The sequence below is a fragment of the Lytechinus pictus genome, chromosome 3, assembly GCF_037042905.1.
Source record: "Lytechinus pictus isolate F3 Inbred chromosome 3, Lp3.0, whole genome shotgun sequence".
NCBI lineage: Eukaryota > Metazoa > Echinodermata > Echinoidea > Temnopleuroida > Toxopneustidae > Lytechinus > Lytechinus pictus.
In genome coordinates this window covers 67,384,451-67,407,306 of record NC_087247.1, presented here as the reverse complement: position 1 = coordinate 67,407,306, position 22,856 = coordinate 67,384,451, and positions in this window count along the sequence as shown.

Genomic DNA, 22,856 nt, shown 5'->3' with positions numbered 1-22,856 from the left:
GTGAATAAGACTGATCAAATTCTTTTATAAATAATTTATCAGATGTTACTAATGAAATAAAGATATTAAATGACATTCAGGATGGTTTTATACACTCTACAGTGTACATGAATTCCTGCAAAAATAAAAACACATCAACAATATTCACACCAGCACTTTCTATTGCTGCTATCATGAGAAATGTACATGTACTAATAGACATTGATCACAGAATTGGGGGAATATAAAAAAATTATGGATAAGTTTATAATCAGTACACATAAACAATACACACTATCTACGTGTAAGTCTGCTTATTAAGAATTTGAATAAAGTGAAAATGAATAGCAAAATTGTGTGAGAGTAGTGCAGGAATAATAGATCAATAAAACATGTGTGATTTGCTAATCGTGAGAAATAGCTGTTGATTTCCCAGCTGTGTTTGCAAGGCAGTGCTCCAACAAACAGTCTATACCATACACTCTCTCTTTCACATCTAGATTTAGTTTTACATCAATATGGTCAATTGAGCACAGTTGCTTTCATCTGAACTGTAATCATACATTTTAAGTGGTTGTCCATTCTAGTGAAGAGGAATCCTACAGTTTGTCAAATGTTGCTCGAAATCAATCAATTTATTCTTAAATTTTTATTCAAAAGATAAAATCAAATTGTTCATGTTTAATATTGATAAATCATACAGATGGTGTCTATGGGATAGAAAGGTAATATCATATATGTTTTAAAAGCTACATTACTAATAATTTAACTTTGTTGCATTGTTTTTATTGTTCTCCATACTTTTTGTTCAGCAAAAAAAAATCATATGTTACTAAAATACACCCAAAATTCACATGCATATCGTGCTCTTCTCTATTACAATATGAGCTTGACCAGCTTTCTTGTTCGTTTAACAATAACTCTGTTTTTTCTGCGTTTAACTAATGTATTGGCATCATCTGCAAATTGATAAGAACTTTGATTTTTAAAAAGAGAGATGAAATATTCTTACATGAACATGTATCAGACTGTCAGGGGGTGGGGGTTGGTAAAGAATGCTTAGTCGCTTACATTTACATAAATGTTCACACATGTATAAGAGATCATATTGGTTTAATTAATAAATAATGTGTATTTTTGTGACTGTGAATATAACAAAAGATCATTAGTTTCTACATGTATATTCCACTTATTAGTAGCTTTTTCTTCTAATTACTCTTTAAGAAATGATTCTTCAAGAGCATTTAGAAGAAATTGACCCTTTTCAATGGTTTTTTTCCTTACATCCCACAGCCTTTTCTCTTTATTTCCTTTTTTAGAAGCAATATCCCCAAAAGAATATATTATAAACTCAATGTGATAAAGAAATACCATAGGCCCAGAGGGAAAAAAATAAAGAACCAATCAAAGTCATATTTTACTGGATAATTGCAATGTTCTGAAAAGTGGAAGAAGAATTAAAGTACTAGTTTAACTTTCCGGGAAGAGAACTTAAGTGAGATGTTGAAATTGGAGACAAAAATCTATGAATAATGTATAGGTGACTACAGTGGGAGGTTTAACTACATGTAAATTGTGTAAAGGTGAAGCGAAGACAGAGATAGTATTGGAAGCCTGCGGGGACAGTCAACCTGCCATATCTTAGATTGGCCCTGGACTCATCAAAGTTGAACTGTTTGCCCATTCAGGAAACCTCTTTCCAACAAATAACAATTTCTACAAGACTTTATCCAACAACCGGGTTGACCTGAATGATAGTTGTAATGGTCCTGTAACCTATTTACATCTGCCATCAGACCGATTTTTTTTTCGCACAACCTTACTTTCCAGCGAAGTAACCAGAAGCAAGGCTGACAGGCATTCAGGGTGATGTATTGCAATGTCAGCAAGACTTTGTTCACATCAGCTCTAGATCTACACAGCTACAGCGAAGTCAATCACCATCGGCGACGATGAAGCTGCACTTCTTCTTCACCAAGCTAGGGTCGCATGACGAGAAACCTCTGAAAGCCCTCCTCGTCAAAAGTCAACCAAGCAATTGTCCCTGTGCTAACAAAAAGCGCACCTGGCCAGGTGGTGCACTCGTATGATTGAGCGCTGCGGCAATCCAATCCCCCAAAACATGTCTCTACAGACAGGACTCAAGCCACCCTAACGCATAAATGCAATTGGCAATCAAAAGGGACTAAGACATGGTAAGACTGAATTCTCAACCAAACCTAAAATGAGAGGTAGAGAGCTCTTTGCATAATGGGTATTAGGAACTTGGAGGGGGGGGGGGTATATCAGTAAATATGGTGTTAGTTCCACACACTACATTTTCCTATCAACAATCAGCTCATCACCCAGGCATTAGGCTCGCTGCTTAAGAGAAAGCAGAGATTTTTTCAGTGAGATTTCATCGGCATGATGTATACAGTTTCATCTCTCACCCCAGCTCTCATCTGGGTAACGTTAGTCAAATCAAAGCTGGTGCATGCATCTGCATTCATGAGGTCACTTAAAATTTCAGTGAACTCCAAAATCCTTAAAAGAAGGACATACTGTCCTTTCTCCTGAGCTTTATCCTATCATCTCTGTTTTACTCTCTCCATTCTTTCATTTCAATTTTCTATCCCCCCCCCCCCCCCCGACCCAACTTGAAATCTATTCACACAAGGTAAACAGGACTACATGTACCTAAGATGTCTGTTTTCATAGAGATCAATTTTCCAACTCAAACATAAAAGATCATTAAAAGAAACTTCATAATTCCATATCTGAATTGAATTTCACTCAAACCTGCTGTACTAGTGTTGGTATGACATAAAAAATATATTGATGCTTCCGGTCAGTTGTTACAACATCCATATAAAAATCATATCAGCTGTCATCCGATTTTCAATGTGACGCTATCACAACCAATAATATATCTTTTTAACCCAATATAAAACACAGGGAATATTAGATTATATTAGTGACGGGTTCAAATACCCCAATATAGGAACATCATTACGTACCTGAAAAAGTATTTTAGATTACAGACATAATGACCTGATAATTTTGAGATAAATTCAAACTTTACTCCAGGCCTACATGCATATCAACTGCATTTCAATGCTTGTTCATTTGTTTTTCTCGAAACAAACATACATACATACCAAAAAAAGATTAAGTTTCAATAATTTAAATATTTCATCTAAAAAAAAAAGCGGCTAACTGATCTTATGTGTAGATGCTGTATAAATGTGCATCTCCTTACAAGAACACTGGATTAAAAAAAAAAAAACAGTATACATGTATGAACTATTAAACGAAGAGCACAAAACACAGTTTTCAAAGACCTTTTCTCACCTGAGTAATTGATCTTCCAAAAATATTGGTAAAAATCATGCACATTGATATCCCTTAGTCTAGTGATAATAGTAACCGGCATATCCCGAGAAGATTGTTAATTCTGCAAGTTGATAGCAGAAGGTCAGTATACACACAGATACTACTAGACCTGGCTGGTAGCCCACATGTGTTAGTTGGGGATCCCCCTACCACATGCCAAGTTAAATTAGCTTGGAGAGTTCAGTGGCAGCTGGATGGGAAATCCCCCTCTAGAACACCTGTACCTAAACCATCTGCCCCATGTACATCAAAAGGAGCTAATCCACTCTGTGTATCTCATCAATATACAGCTGTGATTATTTAAGCTGTGTGGTTGTAACAGTTAAGCCTGCTTAATACATTAATAGTGTCAAATTATGCTTGCAGTGTCAATGCCGAGTACTGACAGAACTAAAACAGAAAGCAGGCCAACCATCATAACATCCATATGGCAACATGATAAACCATTCCGCAAAGACTGTAGCTAATGACTTTCTCGGATACCACAACATACAAATCATTGTGCATGTCATTACAGTATTAAGTCACAAAAACCTGAAAGTTTTTTTATTTTCAATTTTGGGTAACATAAAATCATTACATTTTTAAAAATGGCAAAGTGATATTTTGTTCATCTCAAAGCTCACTATCTTGAATTATATTTCAAGTGTACTACAATCTGTGGTTAAATAACTCAGAAATTAAATTGTCCATATTGCACTACAAAATCAGGTAAATTGCAAACTAAATGAAATTTCATTCAAATATATTACAAATTATTTTATTTGTCCTCTTAGTCAATTTGTCCTATTTTAGTGTTCAAAAGAGAGATGGGAGAGAGAAATGAAGAGTTGGATCTAGTTTTGATTGAACTAGTAAGACAAGTCTTGACAACTCACTTCACATCTAAGGTAGAAGTGACATTCCAAAACAGGCAAATAAATTCAAAGCTAATCAACCGCTGTACAGCTGGAGCTACCAACACCCTTCTTTTCCTCCCTAACTCTGACTTGAGGCTGGCCGCGGGCTGTTGCCGTGTCAACTACATCCCTACTAAGATTTCTGTCGGCTGTCAAATATCCCATTTTAACTTTGCCAGTGATACACATGTTGTTTTCCTTGGGTCTTAAACCAGAAATGTTATGAACCCCTTAGATAAGCACTCTTTTAGGATGAACTTTGGATGCCCTTTTGTTCTTTCAAAATTGTTTTTATTTCCTTGTTTCGCACCTCTTTCTTCTGTATTACTTTCTGCAATATCATATTTTTCATTTAAAGGAGATTTGAATAGGCATTGATTCAATAAGCGAAACTTCAACTATAGTCACATAAAAAGAAAAAAAAATGGTAGAATTTGATGATCTATATCACTGTCAAATATGGACTAATGAACAGGGTTCCAATTTCTTCTATTGTTTTTATTATTAGGAAATTTTGTTGTTATAGCATTTTAAATCAAGAAATTAATAACTTCTTTCTAGCCCCCTGTAGAAATTCAGCATGCTGCAAGCTAGTAACTAGCTAGCGTTTAGCTGGTGGTTTACTTAATAAGTGATTGTTAACTAGCAAACAGTATACATGATTATTTCTCTGTATGCCTAATAAGCCTATTCAGCTATCCACAAGTTATCCACTAGTTTGAAATAAATTTGTCATTGTTTTATATATGATACTAAATGATTTTACAGATATTTTAGAGATCATCATACACTAAACATGACCATTCATTCCATACAACAGCAAATCAATTTAGGCAAGAACATTCAGTATCTACTTTCCATTCTAAAAGCAAGCGCATGAGTGATTTCCTTGCCTCATATCTAAGCTTTTCATAAATTCCTTCAGTGCTACTCTTTTCCCTATTTTTTACACTAGGATTCTGAATGGAGTTACTACTCTCTACCACCCATCTCTTCTCCATGGCTACTTGACCAAGTGAGTGTCCAACACTTCTTGTCTATGACTATCTCAACAACAACCCTCTCCTCATCTCAGCCTCAGTTTACTGAAGGAAAGCAGCTTCACTTACCGATTCTCTTGATATTGAGGAGTATGATGGCATTGAATACAGATCCTTGGATTTTCCTGCATACAAAGCATACATAACAATGAAAGACACAACAATTAGAGGACTGACACTGACATTTGAGCAATATGTGTTAATTTTAGACAACAAATAGAAAATCTAAGAAAAATATGGTTAAATATCTACAAATATACAATGGGAAAGGGGAAATCCAGTGCATAATACATTCAAAGAAAAGGGCTGGATTTTTTTTTAAAGCAAGAAAACATTGAGGGCATTTTTTGAGGGCCTCCAAGACAAAATAAGAAAATATAATTTGATTCAAAGGGTATTGTCAAAGCAGGTCATTAATTATGTACAAATAACATGTACATAATGTATTATGTACACTATAGCACTTTATTATTATAAAGCACTTTATAATAATAAAGTATATTAATATAAAATAGTATTATAATATAATAAATATATATTATATAATATAATATATATATTACATTATATATAATATTATAATATAATATATTATATTATATATTATTATATTATATTATATATTATTATTATATTATATTATATATTATTATTATATTTTTTATAATATTATTATAATATTTATAATATTATTAGCACTTTATTATTATACTGTACATAATATATTATGTACAGTATAGCACTTTCCCACTGTAAAACATAATGTACATGTATATTACAAAAAATGAAAATCGCTAATGCCCAAGCATGCTAAGAAAATACCCAAGCATGCTAAGAAAAAACCATCCCTTGGAAATATATTATTGCAAGTGATTCATAACAAATTATTGATGTATAAGAAACCTCCATGACAAATGCACACATTGAAATACCAAGGTCACCTCTCCTACAAGGGCAAGAGACAAAAGGTGGGGATTTTTTTTACTATTCAAAAATGATTTTCTATTTACTTCCAATTCCAATATCAATCAATTTAATTCCTTTCTCTGATTCAACTAGTATTGGGTGAAATATATGGAAGAAATGGTTCCCCAAATATAGCTAGCAGAAAGCAGGAAATTATCGGAATTGGAAGTCCAACCTAGATTGTATGGCAGATGGGAGCTCTTTATGTCTCATTTCCCTCAGAGCAAACTGTTAGACATGGAGAGGATATACACAATAACCCTACTGAATACTGAGGTAACAGCCAAGTCCACTGGGGAGCAAGACAACAAGAAATAGGGGTAAGATGAAGGGTGATAAAGGAGGGCCTGACAAGTGTTTCTACAACCAACTGCTTTCCTCCAATCAAATATAGTTGAATAAAACATCCTGACTGCTAAAGCTCTTGGATAAACATTGCCAAAACTCAGGAAATTGTCTATGATGTGATGACTCTATAAAAAGATATGCCTACATGTAGGTACAATAACTGAGCGTTCCTTCACAGGTGTGTTCCTTTGCTCTTTGTTGGTACATTCTTGGAGCAATGCAGGAAACGATTGGAGTCAAGATTAAATATTGCTTTTCAATTATGCCCTAGGAACCAATTAACAAGTGCCCTTTAATTTTACTTATATCTCTATTATTTATCATTCACACAAACTAGTTAAAACCAAAGAGTTAATATAACCATAACCATGTCAGAGATGTATTTTGCTCAGAGCATGATTTGCAAAAGTACAGGATCCATAAATCAGAATACAGATATGATCTTTGAAAAATATCTTAATATGGCACCATTGTTTCTTGATAAGAAATACTTTTCTATCTCCAAAGATCAGCAGCTTTCTTATTTCCATGTCTCTACTAAATTTTCCATAAATCTATGGTTGCTTCGTTTATGCGACCTCAAGCCAGAATCATGATTTGAATTATGATTCAAAACACAAACATGAATCACAATACCACAGAATCAGGGTTTAGACGACTTACATTCCAATGCTGTTTCTCCTCTGATTCAGGCCGATCCAGTGCGCATCACATTGCGCAGTTTGACACAGGAAGTATACGTCAACTTTTTGCGCATGATTCGGCTCTCAAAAAATCAATCTTTTGCTTTCAGGATTTAGTCTATTATACCTCATTTTGTTTACTTCTATTCATCTTGTCGGTTTAACGAAAATAGTATTTGGAAGTGAATTTCACCGTAAATCAAATTTCATATCGGCACTGTTCACTCAACAACAACTGAGTTCATCGTCAGTCCAGTTAAGTTCATATACTAGAATTTGAAGTTAAAGCCATGACAAAAAAAACAAAATGAAAAGCAACGGACGATGCGATGACCAACACAAAACTTCAATAAATGCAAGTGACAAGAAATGCATGCACAGCACATAATTATGTACATACACCGTGAGCAGAGCGTTGCGCCTTGTGCTTGGTAAGGGTCAAGCCGGAAGCTGCCCGACACAGTGACGTCATAGAATCATGATTCAAATCACGACTACGTTTATACAACCTTTTTCGTTTGTGATTCTACAATAACGTCTTTCCAAACACCCCTCTTTCCATGTTTCATATTTGTGATTTGAAACTTGAAAGACATTTATTTTCACTTTTGACTAAATGCAATCATGAATCTGCAGAATCATGATTTGAATCATGGGTAAAAAATCATGTGTAAAGAAAAGTGGTGCATAAACGCACCCATAGTAATATTATTCAAATGGAAGATTTCGGCTGCTGTTGTTTCAAATATTGATGCAATTGTAAACAAGATAGTTGACCAGATATACAAGAGAGGCCCATCAAAAGTTCACTGCATCTCAAGATTGAAATCCAGTTCACAAGAGACTATTAATATTGACCAGTATAATTAAATACAGAGCTAGCTTATGAAACAAGAAATCCTGAGTGATTTTGTTTTGTTGCCCTTGTCAAATAGGGCCTACATAGTATCTGTATCTTCTTTTACTCTTGGACAAATTTATGTAAATGGGTAACATCATCACATTAAAAACACCAATAACAATCAAAATAATGGTTGCTTTTAAAAGCAACACTCCAGTCATTAACTGTTGTACCATAGAGGATTTTAAGTGACCACATCAAAGTTGCCTTTTCTTAGCAACTCTTCCTTGTGAATGGCTCCCCTAAGTGAGTGAACTAATTAAGTTTTAATGCAGCCATAATGAGCCACTTGCATGCTCTGATGGTAAGGAGGGGGCTAAATTCACACGCGGCTAGGGGTGTCTAGGGACTTGCTATTGGCTGGTATTTGGATTGAGCTACTTGCTAACCCATTAACCATCCAAGGACAACACTTATGCATGATGCCAGCAAAGTGAGAAACTCTTCACCTTCTCCATTTCACTCTGCAAGAAAATAATTCCATAAAAAGGGCTTTGTATTACCTTCCATCACACATCATCTTAATACTTAGGGGTTTTCTGCAGAAAAAGGGATACTTCAGACATTTTAATTGTATAACAAAAAGCAACAACACCAATACATGTAATCATAAAAATAATAATATCATTGAAATATAATAGTGACTTCAAAGGTTTGTCAGATATGACAACAGACCACGGCCTAAATATAGCCACCAATAGTGCTTCAGCATTTAGGGGAAGTTAAAACAAATATTTATGACTTCACATGCGTCCAGCTCGTCCATTGCATTGGTTACATGTTTTAAAAAAAATTTAATGCAATTTTCTAAGAAAAATCAGCATGATTTTACTTCATTACATCAGACACATCCATTCATACCTGCTTTTTTTTATAGATATTTCCAGTCATCATGAAGAATTAAAGAATGGAAATTAATAGAATTTATATCGGAGCCATCGCTCATTATATGAAGTTAAATTCAAATAACTATTCATAATAATAAATAATAATACACAGCATTTATTATGTGCCATCTATCTAGTAAACTATTCCGAGGCACAGAGGGATGGAAAAAAATCATACTCTCTAATTAGTTGATGGATTTTATCAAATCTTCACCAATATTATTCTTTAGTTTTCTGTTTTTATTAAAACACCTTTATCATCAGGGTGAGATTCCCCTTTAACACATTTTTGTACTGTTAAAGTGCATTAAACATGCATTTTAATAATCAATATTTCATTAAATTATCCTAAAAATATAGTCATTGACCATGCACATATTGTGATTGCTTGTTTATCGGGGGAAGAAAACACTGGATAAGCCATTTTAAGTTGTAATCTGGAAAAAAAGTAGAGCATGAAGTAGGATGTGAACAAAGAATGCTATTGTTTTATTAGCTTAATGTTCTATAGAAGAAACAGGGGATAGGAGAAAAGAACAGGAAATAAAGAAAGATTTGAAAGCAGAATAAGAGAGAACTCATTGAGGTCAGTGGGAGAAACAAATTAATTACCAACCCTTGCTGTTCGGACAGCATGACCCAGCTAAATTTTGACTGTTTGGTGCTAAAAATTCCCAGGAAGGTAGACAAAAGTGGCACTAATTAAGATGTTATCACAAACAATTTCCTTCAGACTTTTGAAGTAAGTGCAGTTCTTTTAGAGTAGCTTGATTGAGCATTAAATATCAAGGGAATATCAAAGATGAAGATAACATGTACTAACAAATCCTCCTTGACAGAAAGTGCATTCAAACTAATTGATAGAAGGGAAAGTGTATTAAGTGTCTAATAAATCATTTATGAACACGCTTTCTAATCTCATTATCCATCATATCAGGCAGTGCAAACAGATAATCAAAAATATTCATGACATTAAAAAAAATTTGCTCCTTTTCATCACTTTTGGAGATATGAGGATTTGTGTGATTTGCAATGGATTTCCATCATCTATTATGTTGCCATGGTTACAGACCATGGTTACTATTTGCTGCAGAATTGGTAATACACAGATCAATAATTTTGCTGATGTAATTGGTTGTTAAAGCATTCACAGGGCAATGAATCATTGCATGAGCCTACCTAATTCTTTGGACAAAGGAAAATTATGCCACTGTTATAAATGTACAGGAAATCTCCTATTGTCTAATCAAGAACTAGATATTTATATCTCAATAGTCGAACCACAATTATAAGTGTCATAAACTTCATGTTTAGATGATTCCCACACTACAGTGAATGGCAAGAAGCATAATATCATTAAATTCAAACTCTTTCTAAATGCAATTCATACAATAAAATACAAAATGATTTTCAAAATTAAATGACACACAGAAATCCACAATTCCCAAAGCCAATTACAGTGAATTTTAAAGAGTCATTATGTAATAATTTGAAAGGTGTCATTTCAAATGCATAATCTATTATCACAATTTATCAGCTAAAAAAGAAGAAAATTCAACCCATGAGAACGTATCTTGGCAAACATTGATCGATACAATATCAACCATCCTGATGAAAATTTGAATCTGGAAACATTTGAGGTAATAATTGACAGTCCTCTGAATTATTCAATGCATTCTTGTACACTTTTTGTTGAAAGAAAATTGAGGCAAAAATATAAGTCAATCTGTGGTAGTAAATCATCAATAGTTTTTTTCATTTTGTAATTATTCCTTTAAAATATGACAACATACCACCATCTTATCACTTATCTCTGTTCCATTCATCTAAATTTACACCTCATGTAATCAAATTGGACAATATGTTGGTAAGGAAATTTAATTAGATAGTAGGAGTATAACATTTTGCCCTCCAAAAGTCAGATTATTTGAAGAAAATTACATTGAAAAAAAAATAATTTAAACCTTATAACAGGTCTTTTATTTGATACCAAATTCATTATGATGGGACAAATATTTCTGAAGATATGGCAGACTTTACAATCTGAGCAAACAATTGATATTTATGGATAAGTATGTTAACTTTGACTTGACTATGTTTATTATAATCTTAGAACATTTTCTGATTCATTAAATTTACATTTTATTTTAATTCTCATGTAGAAAAACTGCTTCTGTAAAGTATGAAATACAGGACTGTTGGATAAAATTTAAGTATTGTAAAAGCAATTTGCTAATCATTCAGATATATCTGTAATTCATGTAACATGCATATTACACACAATTCTATGACGCGTTTCTCATATTTAACAACAGGGCACATATTATGACTTAAATTATCTTGGACCGTTTGATATACTCATTAACAAACACCTAAGAATAATGTAAATAATTGGAATTAAATTTGTTTATTTGATTCAACCCACCCTCTCAAAAAAAGAAAGAATTGAGAAAGAATTAATTTGCAGAAAATCAGAACAAGACTATTCAATCAAGAAATGTATTACATTGTTTATTGACGAGCAAATTGTAGTGAGGAAAAGAAATAATGTACTCGCACAGGAAAGAAATAATTCAACAGCAATAAGCACATTATTTCACCGTTGACATCATTTAGGATTTCAAACAGTATAGTAGTACATGTATATGAAAAGGCATGATGATTCATAATGTCAATGAGAGTCCTACGAAGGTCAAAATGATTCACTCATCATCTTAATAATCACTTCAAGTTCAAGAGTGTTGCTTAATCTTCCGATAAGACAAGATGTGGTGTTGTTGCTGTGTAATAGGAGATGAGCCAGGCCTCCTAAAGCCTCTAAATCCTTTGACCAAGAAAGTTAGGATTTATCCTAGATTTAATGCCATTATTGAGAAATAAAAAAGGCTTTTGTTACAAAGCCTTTTTGTAAGTAGCTTTTCAATTACAGAAATCATGTCAACATAAATTGTTTTTCTTGATAAACTTTGTTTTCAATTTGGTAAACTCATTTTATTTGGTATTTGGATAAGTAGGGATACTTGAAATTTACCATGAGGTGCGCATTTCACATGCATGTAGGTACATATCTACATTTTTTTTTTTATAGATTCAATTCATGGAGAGAAACCCTATTTATCAGCAATAAAGTAAGTAATCATGATAAATTAGGTTTATAATTATAGAGAAAAACTAAGTTATTTGGTATCTTTAATTTGCATGTCCCTGAACAGGAGAATATATTTTTGTCAGAGTCTTGATGAGAATCCCAACACTTAGGGCATGTTTATGCATCCAGTTTTCAGGCCAGAATCAGCATTTTCATATGTGATTAGTCCAAAACACTGTTGCGTCCATGCTTGTTTTCATTTAAACAACATTTCAGGACACCAATCATAAACATACAAAAAGGTGCGTTTCAAAACGTCATCTGGCCACAATCAGAGTTTCTGGAAAGTATAAACAGGACCACAATCGTAAACGTGTTTAAATGACGTCATTTGGTACATATACCAACGGTGAGATGAAAATCCGCGGGCAAACACAGTCACATGGTTCTAACGGAATTACCTTCACTGAATTATCTCTCAACTCCCTGGTTCTAATAATGACAAATGTACATTTGCATGTGATTATTACTATTCCTCTAATTTGTCATCAAGATGAATGCTGAGGTATTAAAAAATTCTCTGGAATATGAGTTATGATGAGGAGACATCCCAGAGCCAGAATCCCCAGTAGCATCAACAAAAACCATAATTGATGTCTTATTATTTTATGTATACTTGTATACTTTATTTTGTCTTACTATCATCCTCACCGTGGTGGAAATTCTATGGCTATGTCAAGTAGCTCCATGCAATTACTAGAAAAGATTGGAAATTGTTAGACCATAACAACACTCAGGAAAAAAAAAATCGAAAAAAGGCCCGCCCAATATGACCTCGCTTTCCTGCTCAACGAAAATTACGATGCAAAGCCAGCTGCAGATCGCGGTTTTGACTCTGAAAAATTAAGCATAAACAGTAGTTCCAGAACCACGTTTACGATTGGAGTTCTGATCAACGTTCAAAAACGCTGATTCTGTCTACGCAATGGAAGCATAAACACACCCCTAGAAGTGGATCTTCCCTTAGTTATGATTGGTCCCATATTTGTTTCGAGTTTGACTCATTAAATGGAATTGGAAATAACCTTTATATTATAAAATTTTACAGAGATGAATATTCCCAGACTATTCTACAAATCTTTTAAAAAACAAAAATGAGTAATGAAAACAACCTCTAAACCAGATATTGATTTCAGAGTGTACTATATTTCAGTATAAAATAGGGTAGACTAACAGCCATAGGGCCTAATAGCAGCAGGAGTTCTGCAGCCAGTCATGATCTAATTGTTAAGGGGGCATTCAACGCTGTACAGAGGAGAGTAATCAAAATCATGTACTATGTAAGTAAAAATTTCAATGGTTTATTTACACTAATATAACTAGTCTTACATCTCCAAAATTCTACTCGTGTTGGCCTATAAGGGAGATACATGTACCTCAAAACCCCAAAATATAGGCTTGTACAGTACATAATAGTGACTTGTTGCTCTTTTTGTTTGCCACTTTTTTTTTGGGTGGGGAGGGGCACTTAGTACATTTAACTGATGTTCGTATACCAAGTATTGACAGTCCAAAGGATGTGTGAGTTTCATTAATCTTGTAAAGAACACAGTGATGGAATTTTACTAATTTTTATTATCTGTGTCTATAGCTTAACAACTTCAAATGAAAAGGAAAAAATCATATCAAAACCATCAAGGATGTCATGAATTTTGATAAACAAGACTTTCACTTTTTTTCAGTGTATGTGCTATGGTTCATGAAAAATTGAATAGGGATATTGTACCATGATAAAAACTACTCATTGAAATGTATCTCACTCCCACTAACCTGATATTGATTTTTGACACTTTCCCTCATGGAGACCAACTGAAAGTACACTCAAAAGCAATCTATCCCCACAATACACTCTAAGTATTGCTTTGCAAAGCTTAATTGAGTAAAATCACAAACTTGATTACCTGAACTTTAATTATATGATGATCTACATTGAATTACTCCAATACCTATTCTTATTTCAAAGGATAAATTGCCTGCGAGGTGTTTCTTCTCAACCAGGCATGAACCATGTTTTCACAGGACTGGGTTAAGATAACACACTCAACTTCAACAAAGGATCAAGTACAAAATCCATTGTACAATGTCTCTTGACTCTTCAAATCAATGTAGAATTATGGTGAAGATCCAATTATGTAGGGTTAAATATTTGTGAAGTTTAAGAAAGGACACTCATTCTTAGTTATGCTATGCTTAGCAAGCTTTTTTATTGCAGGATCTCCAATAAATGATACCCAAAAAAATACTTACAAATTTAAGATAGTGAAAACTAAAAAGATACTTGAGGGACAACTACCTTTCTGGGTCTGCTTAGAGAAAACCATGGATTAGACCCTGCTCTTTTTAGGTGGTGCTGCACCATCCCGAGTTTGCTCAATCTCGAGATTTTAGCCCGATCGGCCCTCTTCGCGATTAATCTCGAGTTTCAAGAAACCCCGTCTCCACCATCGCAAGAAGAGCGATTCCTGCTTGAGCGAGGCAACAGGCCGGATATTCCGAGCATGCGCACTTTCGGATCTTGGAGTTTCAACGGCGCGCGCTTTTGAATAACTTCCCGCGATATGCAATCAATGTACTCCTTTCACTAGCACTTTCGCCGAATTCGACCGGTGTTATGCAACAATCCTCTCAGCTCAGCCGCGCTCAGCGAGTGAAGAAGTGATGTATTCTTCGTTAAATATGATGGTTTTAATGTCATGGCGGAGGAGGCAACGACAGAGAGAGAGGAGGAAAGAAATGCTATTTGCTCACATTTTGCGAAGGGGGGGTTAACAAACGAACAATCACAATTACCGGAATCTGTACAAAAACGAGCAATGCGTATAATCAACCCACAATTATCGTATACTGAGGCACTCAAAGAATTAAACTTAAAACAGAGAGGTACAGAGTTTTATCCCCTGGTGTCTGTACAACCTTCAATAACAAGAATAGTCTCTAGCGCATTAGACAATGAGTTTGTTTATTACCCAGTTGAAAGGATCGAGCAGTCTCTTGATGTTATACATACAGTTTTATATTTAAATATTGCGTATTCCCAGATTTGCTATCATGTTAAGTCTGTATACTTGAAAGTGATACAATGTGTAATATCTTCCGGGTTCATTATTTATGCTCCCTTCCCCTTTTCCTCGTGTTCTCTCTCTCTCTCCTTCTTTTCTTTCTTTCTTTCCTCCTTCCTTCTCCTTTTTGACCCCTTACCCTTTTTCATACTCCCCCTCCTCTTTCTACTTCCTTTTTTTCAACTTCCTTTTTTCTCTTCTTCTTTGCATTGACGCCCAATGGCGACAATGCATTGTTCTTGTTCCGTATTCCTATTCCGTCGTCTTCTTCTTCTTCCACCAAATCCCATTTGTTTAACACATGGTTTTTGTTAGCTCTACCCTGGCTCCGTCCCTCATCCAAATTCATCCAAACTTTGTAGACACGTTGTCCAGCATCCCTAGTTGTGCACCTCGTCTTCCATTTTCCAAAATCACTGATGCATGACCATCAAGGCGCCATTTTGTAAATTGAAAGTCCATTTGCATACCATTACTAATCTCGTCCTAACTCCCGCATCCTGCATGCTACAGACTTCTAACAAATTGCTATAGATAGTCAAAGAGTTGCTCCATCATTTGCGACGTATAACCTGACCTTAAAAATGCCATCTTCATGCCTTAAATTCAAATCCGATATAGCCTTCCTTCAAAAACTTCATATTTATTGAAATGTAAAGTAAAAAAATCGTAAAATGGCCATAACTTTCTTGTTTTTATTCAATTCGAGCTCATATATTCAGGAATTGATACTAGCAACATATCATACTTACGACATAGTTTTCACGCATCATTGATCTTCCGGTATTGAAAAAACGCCCTCTAAAGTTTCAAAAACGCTTACCTTTGAATGCTTCTCATTGCGTCATGCATGGCCAAACCCGTACCCTTTTTTTAGATTTAGGGTGTTCAAGATATGCGCTTTCATGCCATTTAGAAAAATATATACCTTACCACTGACGAAATATCTGAAAAATGCTCCCGAAAATCAGCAAAATACGCAAAAATGCACTATACTGCCAGCACAACTTCAACTTGCTCTTATTTCCTTATTATGGAAGCTTATCCTTTCTAACTTGGCAGATATGAGTATTGATATATACTTTAACCGTTCGTCAACCTTTTGGGACAGAAACTGACATAGAGCTGACGTCAGCTTAAAATTATTGTGAAAAACTGTCATTTTTAATGTCTTTCTTTATATGGCATTTACTTCCGGTCTATTGCTTGCGCACAAATAAAAGTGGTATCAATGTCACCGCATTAAAATGCTCTTTCCAGTGATACCAAATACGACATAGGTTACAACAGAAAATTTCAAGATAAGCCAATATGAACACCTGGTATACTAGTCACAATGCACAAATATCAACAACAGAATTGTACACAATGTCTATGGGATATGTTTCACGCAAAAACGAACTTAACCTATGGGGGGCCATATGGTCTAAAATGGTTGACTCGAGAATGTAGCTTCCTATGGGGCGCAAAATGTACCAAAATGCAATTTGATTAACATGTAATTTTTGTTAGTCCTCCCCTGCCTCTGCTCCTCATCTAAATTCATTCCGATTTGGTAGACATGTTGTTTATGATGCATTATTGTGTACCTTATATTTCATTTTCTAAAATCATTCATGCATGGCAGTGCATGCGCCTTTTTTGAGTGAGTGACATCATCACCTCTCTCATTTGGATGTAACTGGATCGTTCATATTTTCAGGGTATGCTTATTGTATCATTTCACATAATCCACATGTGTTGTACGCATCAGTGACCATTACCTTTACAAAATAGTGAGTGAGTGACGTCATCAACTTTCTCATTTGGATGTAACTGGCTCGTTCATATAACTATTTTGTTAAAAATAAGTGAAACTTTGAAATGTCATAACTTTCTTATTTTACATCCGATTTTGATGAAATTTTCAGCATTGTGCTTGTCTGATTTTTCCCTATTGATTCAAATCAACATTTTTATGTGGTGGACTTGACCTCTAAATCAGACACGTCAATGCATGCACATCGTAATGAAACGATTGCAGTTCTAGTCTTTTTCTTCTTCTGCTTCTCCATATTCATCTTCTTTTTCTTCTTCCTTTTCTTCTTCTCCTTTCTTTTTTCTTTCTCATATTCCTTATTACTTTCTCCCCATCTCTTCCTCCTTCCCATCCGAATTACCTATTAACTATCCTAATTTATTCTGAATGATCTGGTTTGACCATTTATAAAGAAATGCGGTTCAGCTTTTTTGCCCCCCCCCCACCCTGTTTCATGTGAGTAGGCCTATTTTTTCAACTTTGTATAGATATTCTTGTTTTCATTCCCTGCTTATTCTTCATATTCCGTTTTCCTTTTTATGCTGGTTATTTCCCTGTTTGTTTTGGTATTAATGTAGGCCTACAGTACTATATTGTTACATATTTCTCACCAGTTTTTAAATACTTCTTTCATACAGTATGTTATTGTGTATTTAATTGTACTACTTTGCATTGTCAATAATCCAACTGTCATGGTTGCAATGAATTAATAAATAAATAAATAAGACGACACTGAGCACTGTCAGTGTTGTTATTGACTATGACCATCGTCGGTAATGAGCGCCTCCCCCCATCGGTCTGGTCTCTCCCAAAATCCATTCACTGGTGGGACACCATAGTTGCTGATTGGGGAAACGATGAACGCTATTTGCGATAAGGTCTATTCGCGTGTATAAAGTGCATGTGTTCGGTACGATCGCGATGTGTTTATGTTTTGACCAAGGCGGAAGTGGAACGCGAATTGCATTATGGACTGACGTCATTAATAAATTACCCCGAGTCCAATCTCGAGTGCGTCTGCACCTGCGAATTAGCGGGATAATTCGTAAAATAGCGCGCTATTTTGCAAATAAACCCGAGTTGACTTGGGATTGCATTCTCGAGATTAATCCTGCGAACTAGCGCAATAATTGCGTCTCCATTGCAAACAATCTCGAGATTTTTCAGATCGGGATAATTTGCCGGATCAGAAATAGCGCGCTAATTTGAAAACTCGGGATGGTGCAGACGGCCCTTATGTGGTGTTGTAGAAAATTATATTGTAAGACACAGAACAAACTATGGCAAAAACCTTCACTTCATATTACTTGTGCTGTTAAAATTGTTATATATTTTCAAATAAACTATACCATACTAAGTACTAACTACAATGATTTAACATAAGCAAAATATTATGACAAAAATGAACATTTGCTGGGCTTGACATTCAAAATGATAAAAGTGCAATGGAAGTGAACTTAATATCCATGAGCTTGATAATGTCTGTAGATTAGACTAGTTTAAACTGATGATAGGCGTGTCATAATAACCCCAGGAGGGAATATAGTCAAATCAATTACCCACAAAGTAATTAAGACCATTCCTAGTGTTTTCTACTGTCACATCAAACCTTAAGCTTGCTAGGTACCCCCTACTAACCCAACAAGGATGTTCACAGCAGTCCCTCATCCTAACAGCGCAAGGTTCTTGGCATGTTTTACGCATATATTGCATGCAAGGCTCATGGAAAATAGTAACACGTCTTCTCCAAGGTATTGGAGCCTTGTAATGCTTGTCTTTGGCCTAACATGTGTTCTTAAAACATCCTGAGAATGAAGTACTGGGAGGTCATTGAAAGATAATTGCTTTCCTAAATAACTTTATGCCACTGGAACAGTTATTTGTCATCAGTTCCATTATCACAAACATATCTTAAACATAGTGTTGCCCTCCACGAATTGTACCTCCCAGGTAAAGAATTATTTCTTTACAAAAGCTTTATCTCATCATATTGATGACCCAACTTGGCACCACAACATGAACTGATCTCTACTGACCTGGCACAAACTTAATTTCAACCTTAGTTTTGATGTCAAGTAGATAACACATGGATAACACTACTACAGCTATCCCCATTTCCAACATCGAATCATCTTGAAAACTGCCACCACATGAAAAATATTGAAAATTTGAAATCTGATACCAATCCTTGTAGATTTAATTCAAATCGATATAAAAGTAATCTCACTTCTATAGCATATTTAGGGAGTGTCGGTAAACCTGTTTTTTTTTCTTTTTTGGGGGGGGGGGGTCTTATTCCTATTTGTATAAACTACCAGTGAGAAAAACTAGAGATGCTCGGCGGGTCGCACGGCCGAGCACATGTATCCCCCGAACCCACCGCGTCATCCGTCATTGCGATGTATATAGCTCACACAGAAATTTGACAAATAAATACAATTGTCATGGCGACAATGACCCTGCCCACATTTTGCTTGTGGATACCAAATTTGATGACAATAATATGACGTAGCAGCGTGACTCTGCAGAACCTAAAGTATTGTCCAGTATCACCTGTTGGGGAATACAATTATAGAGTAATCTGGATATATTTTGTAAACCTAACCCTAAGACCCCCCACCAAAAATGATAGGCATCTTCGCTTCATCTTCTAATATTGCTTCTGTGTGCCAACTGTTATGACAAACTGGAAATAAAGCAGAAGTTACAAGTTTTACCAAATTTTCCACAAAAATATGGTTACCATGGCAACCAAAATCATTAGGCAGTTTTGCTTTACCATAATGGACCTTCATGACAAATTTCAAGATAATTGGAGAAGACATGCAGCCAGTAGAGCACTCACAAGGAAATCTCTGCTATTTCCACAAAAACTCTTGTTACCATGGCAACGATGTCTCCCCCCACACTAAAATCAATAGGCAGCTTTGCTTAATGGACCGTCATGCAACATTTGAAGATGATCGGAGAAGAAATGCAACTGGTAGAACGTTTACAAGGACATCTATGCTATTTCCTCAAAAACTCCTGTTACCATGGCAACAAAGTCTCCGCCCACACCAAAATTAATACGAGGCTTTGCTTTACCATAATGGACCTTCATGCCACATTTGAAGGTGATCGGAAAAGAAATGCAGCTGGTAGAGCGCTCACAAGGATATCTCTGCTATTTCCACAAAAACTCGTTACCATGGCAACGATGTCTCCGCCCACACCAAAATCGATAGGCGGCTTCGCTTTACCATAATGGACCTTCATGCCAAATTTGAAGATGATCGGAGAAGAAATGCAGCTGATAGAGCGCTCACAAGGAAATCTCTGCAACGGACGCGGCAGCGCGACGATGCCAAATCCATAGTATCCTCCGAACTATGTTCGGGGGATACAATAATATACAAATAGCGAATAGGCATGAGTGCGATGGTGCGAGATTTCGCATGAGGTGAAAGAAAGATGCTCTATTCAACGAGGCGTTAGCCTCGTTGAATAGAGCGTTTTTTCTTTCACCGAATGCGAAATCTTGCACCATCGCACGAATTAGAATATTCGCTATTTGTGTTGTACAACGCCTCGGAATTTAGCGAAAATATGAAAAAACAAAGAGTTTATCCCTATAGTAATCTATAAAAAGGGAGCAAAAATACCGAAAGCAGAAAGCAAAATCCCACAAGCGCACATGACCTTGGGCAGCCTTGCGCATTTAGCCAGCTGGCTTATACGCGTATTGTTCATTTTTACCGAGCGCAATGAATTAAATCGTATTGTGACGTCACCTCCTAAAGCCGTGCAACGGTACATTTTGGACGGTACATTTTGGATGGTACGTCTTTTGTGCAACGGTACGAATGTTTGACATTCAGCCTCCCATTTGCTCGCGTACAACAAGCTAAGTAGGCGTTGTACAATAGTTATTCTAAAACAATACTAAAAAAAATAGAAGGGCCTTGTGGAACTTATGCCATTCAGTTATTAGTTTTTGTCTATCAGCCCTGGCATTTCCAAATTATCTTTACTTTTATTTTGTTCAAATGACTGGTACTTATACATGGTAATGTATTGAATCATGATACATCTGTAGCTACTTTGGAGAAAAAGAGGGGAAACAGAGATCATTTAAAATCATTTACGTGCCAAACAGCCAGAAAGGCTACACTCTTACAAAGATTGCACAAACTTACTTATGTGTTAGTGAATAAGTATTTCGGCCCTAAAATGGTCAAACCAACCAACGCAATGGAAACGTTGGGGCCCGGAAGGAAACTCTGGCTTGAACCCGGACTGGAAGGTTTAGCAAAAAAAAATTATGGGTCCTGGATCGGCCTAGAACTCAGAGCCACCGCACAACACTGCCTTGCCTCGCTAGGCCCTGTTGCACATTTGTACCCCGCGATGTCAGCGAACTAATTTAACCCAAGTATCAATCTTAACCCGAGTTTCAACTTCATTGAACATCAGGAACATCTCGATAACATGTGATAATTGCAATCATATTTCCTTATGCTTTTCCAACCCGAGAGGGATTTAATAGATTTTTTATCTAATCTAATTTTATCCAAGTAGTAAAACACATGCTAATTTGAATTTAAGTTTTAATCATGCCCTGCAAAATGAATAATGCTACTTTAGAATGAGTGTAAATTGCCCCACAAAAATAGAGTTAATCAAAAATGGGGGAATGAAAGGAAAGAGTTTTTTTTTTCAGATGAAATAATGCAGCAGTTTGGGTCCCGAGTTCTTCCAATGTTCTATACCTACCCATTATTGAGCTAGATGAATCCATGTAGCTACTTTCCATTCCTCTTGAACTAATGCTGTCACTATATGGTGCTCGCCCATGTTCATATGGTACCTGTATGGGGGGGGGGAGAGAAAAGTGTGTAATAGGCTAATTCACTGATGGGTGATTCCATACATGTCGTACGGGACATTTAGAGAACATTTGACAGTTTCTTGACAAGAAAAACAAAAAATATTCCAGTAACTAAAGGTGATCATAAAGTACTACCAGAGTGTTAGGAAAATCAAGACTAAACATGACTTGAATTCACATCCTGTACAATACAGATTTAAAATAGTAATGTGTCGTACGGACGCAGAAAAAGTGGCTTTTTTAGAAACCTCAAGTTTGTACTCTAAAGTCTGTGAGTTGGACAGATAATTTTCATAGAAACTGAACTCAAATTGATATTCAATTACCCAAGAACAAACACATTTATGAAAGAAAGCAAAATAAACTTTCATGAATAGATAAAGCAAATTACAATTTTCGAGAACATTGTGGCGTACGGGACACTCAAAATGTGTCGTATGGGACATATCTAAATTGAAGCCAAACTTTCTTACTATATGTCTCTTTGACTTCTTCGATCACTTTATTTGGCTGATGATAATGATAATCCTATCAAACTAAAGACATTCATTATGTTATAAACCGCTTTTGGCTGAATATTTCTGTCAATATATCATAAACAAAATAATGTGTCGTACGAGACACTTGTGTGTCGTACGGGACATGTGTGTGTCGTACGGGACACTTGTGTGTCGTACGGGACACTTGTGTGTTGAACAGACACTTGCGTGTTGTACTGGACAGCCTGAATAAAACAATTAACTTTTTATCAATCAGAAGGGGAGCATTGCCCCTAAATTCTTCCTTTTAATGAAAAGCTTTTCAATAAGTAGTCATTCAGGACAATATAATTAAGTAACCTCAATATATACAATCGGGAGCAATATATTATCTTTTTTTTTCATTATGGGAAATGTACACTGG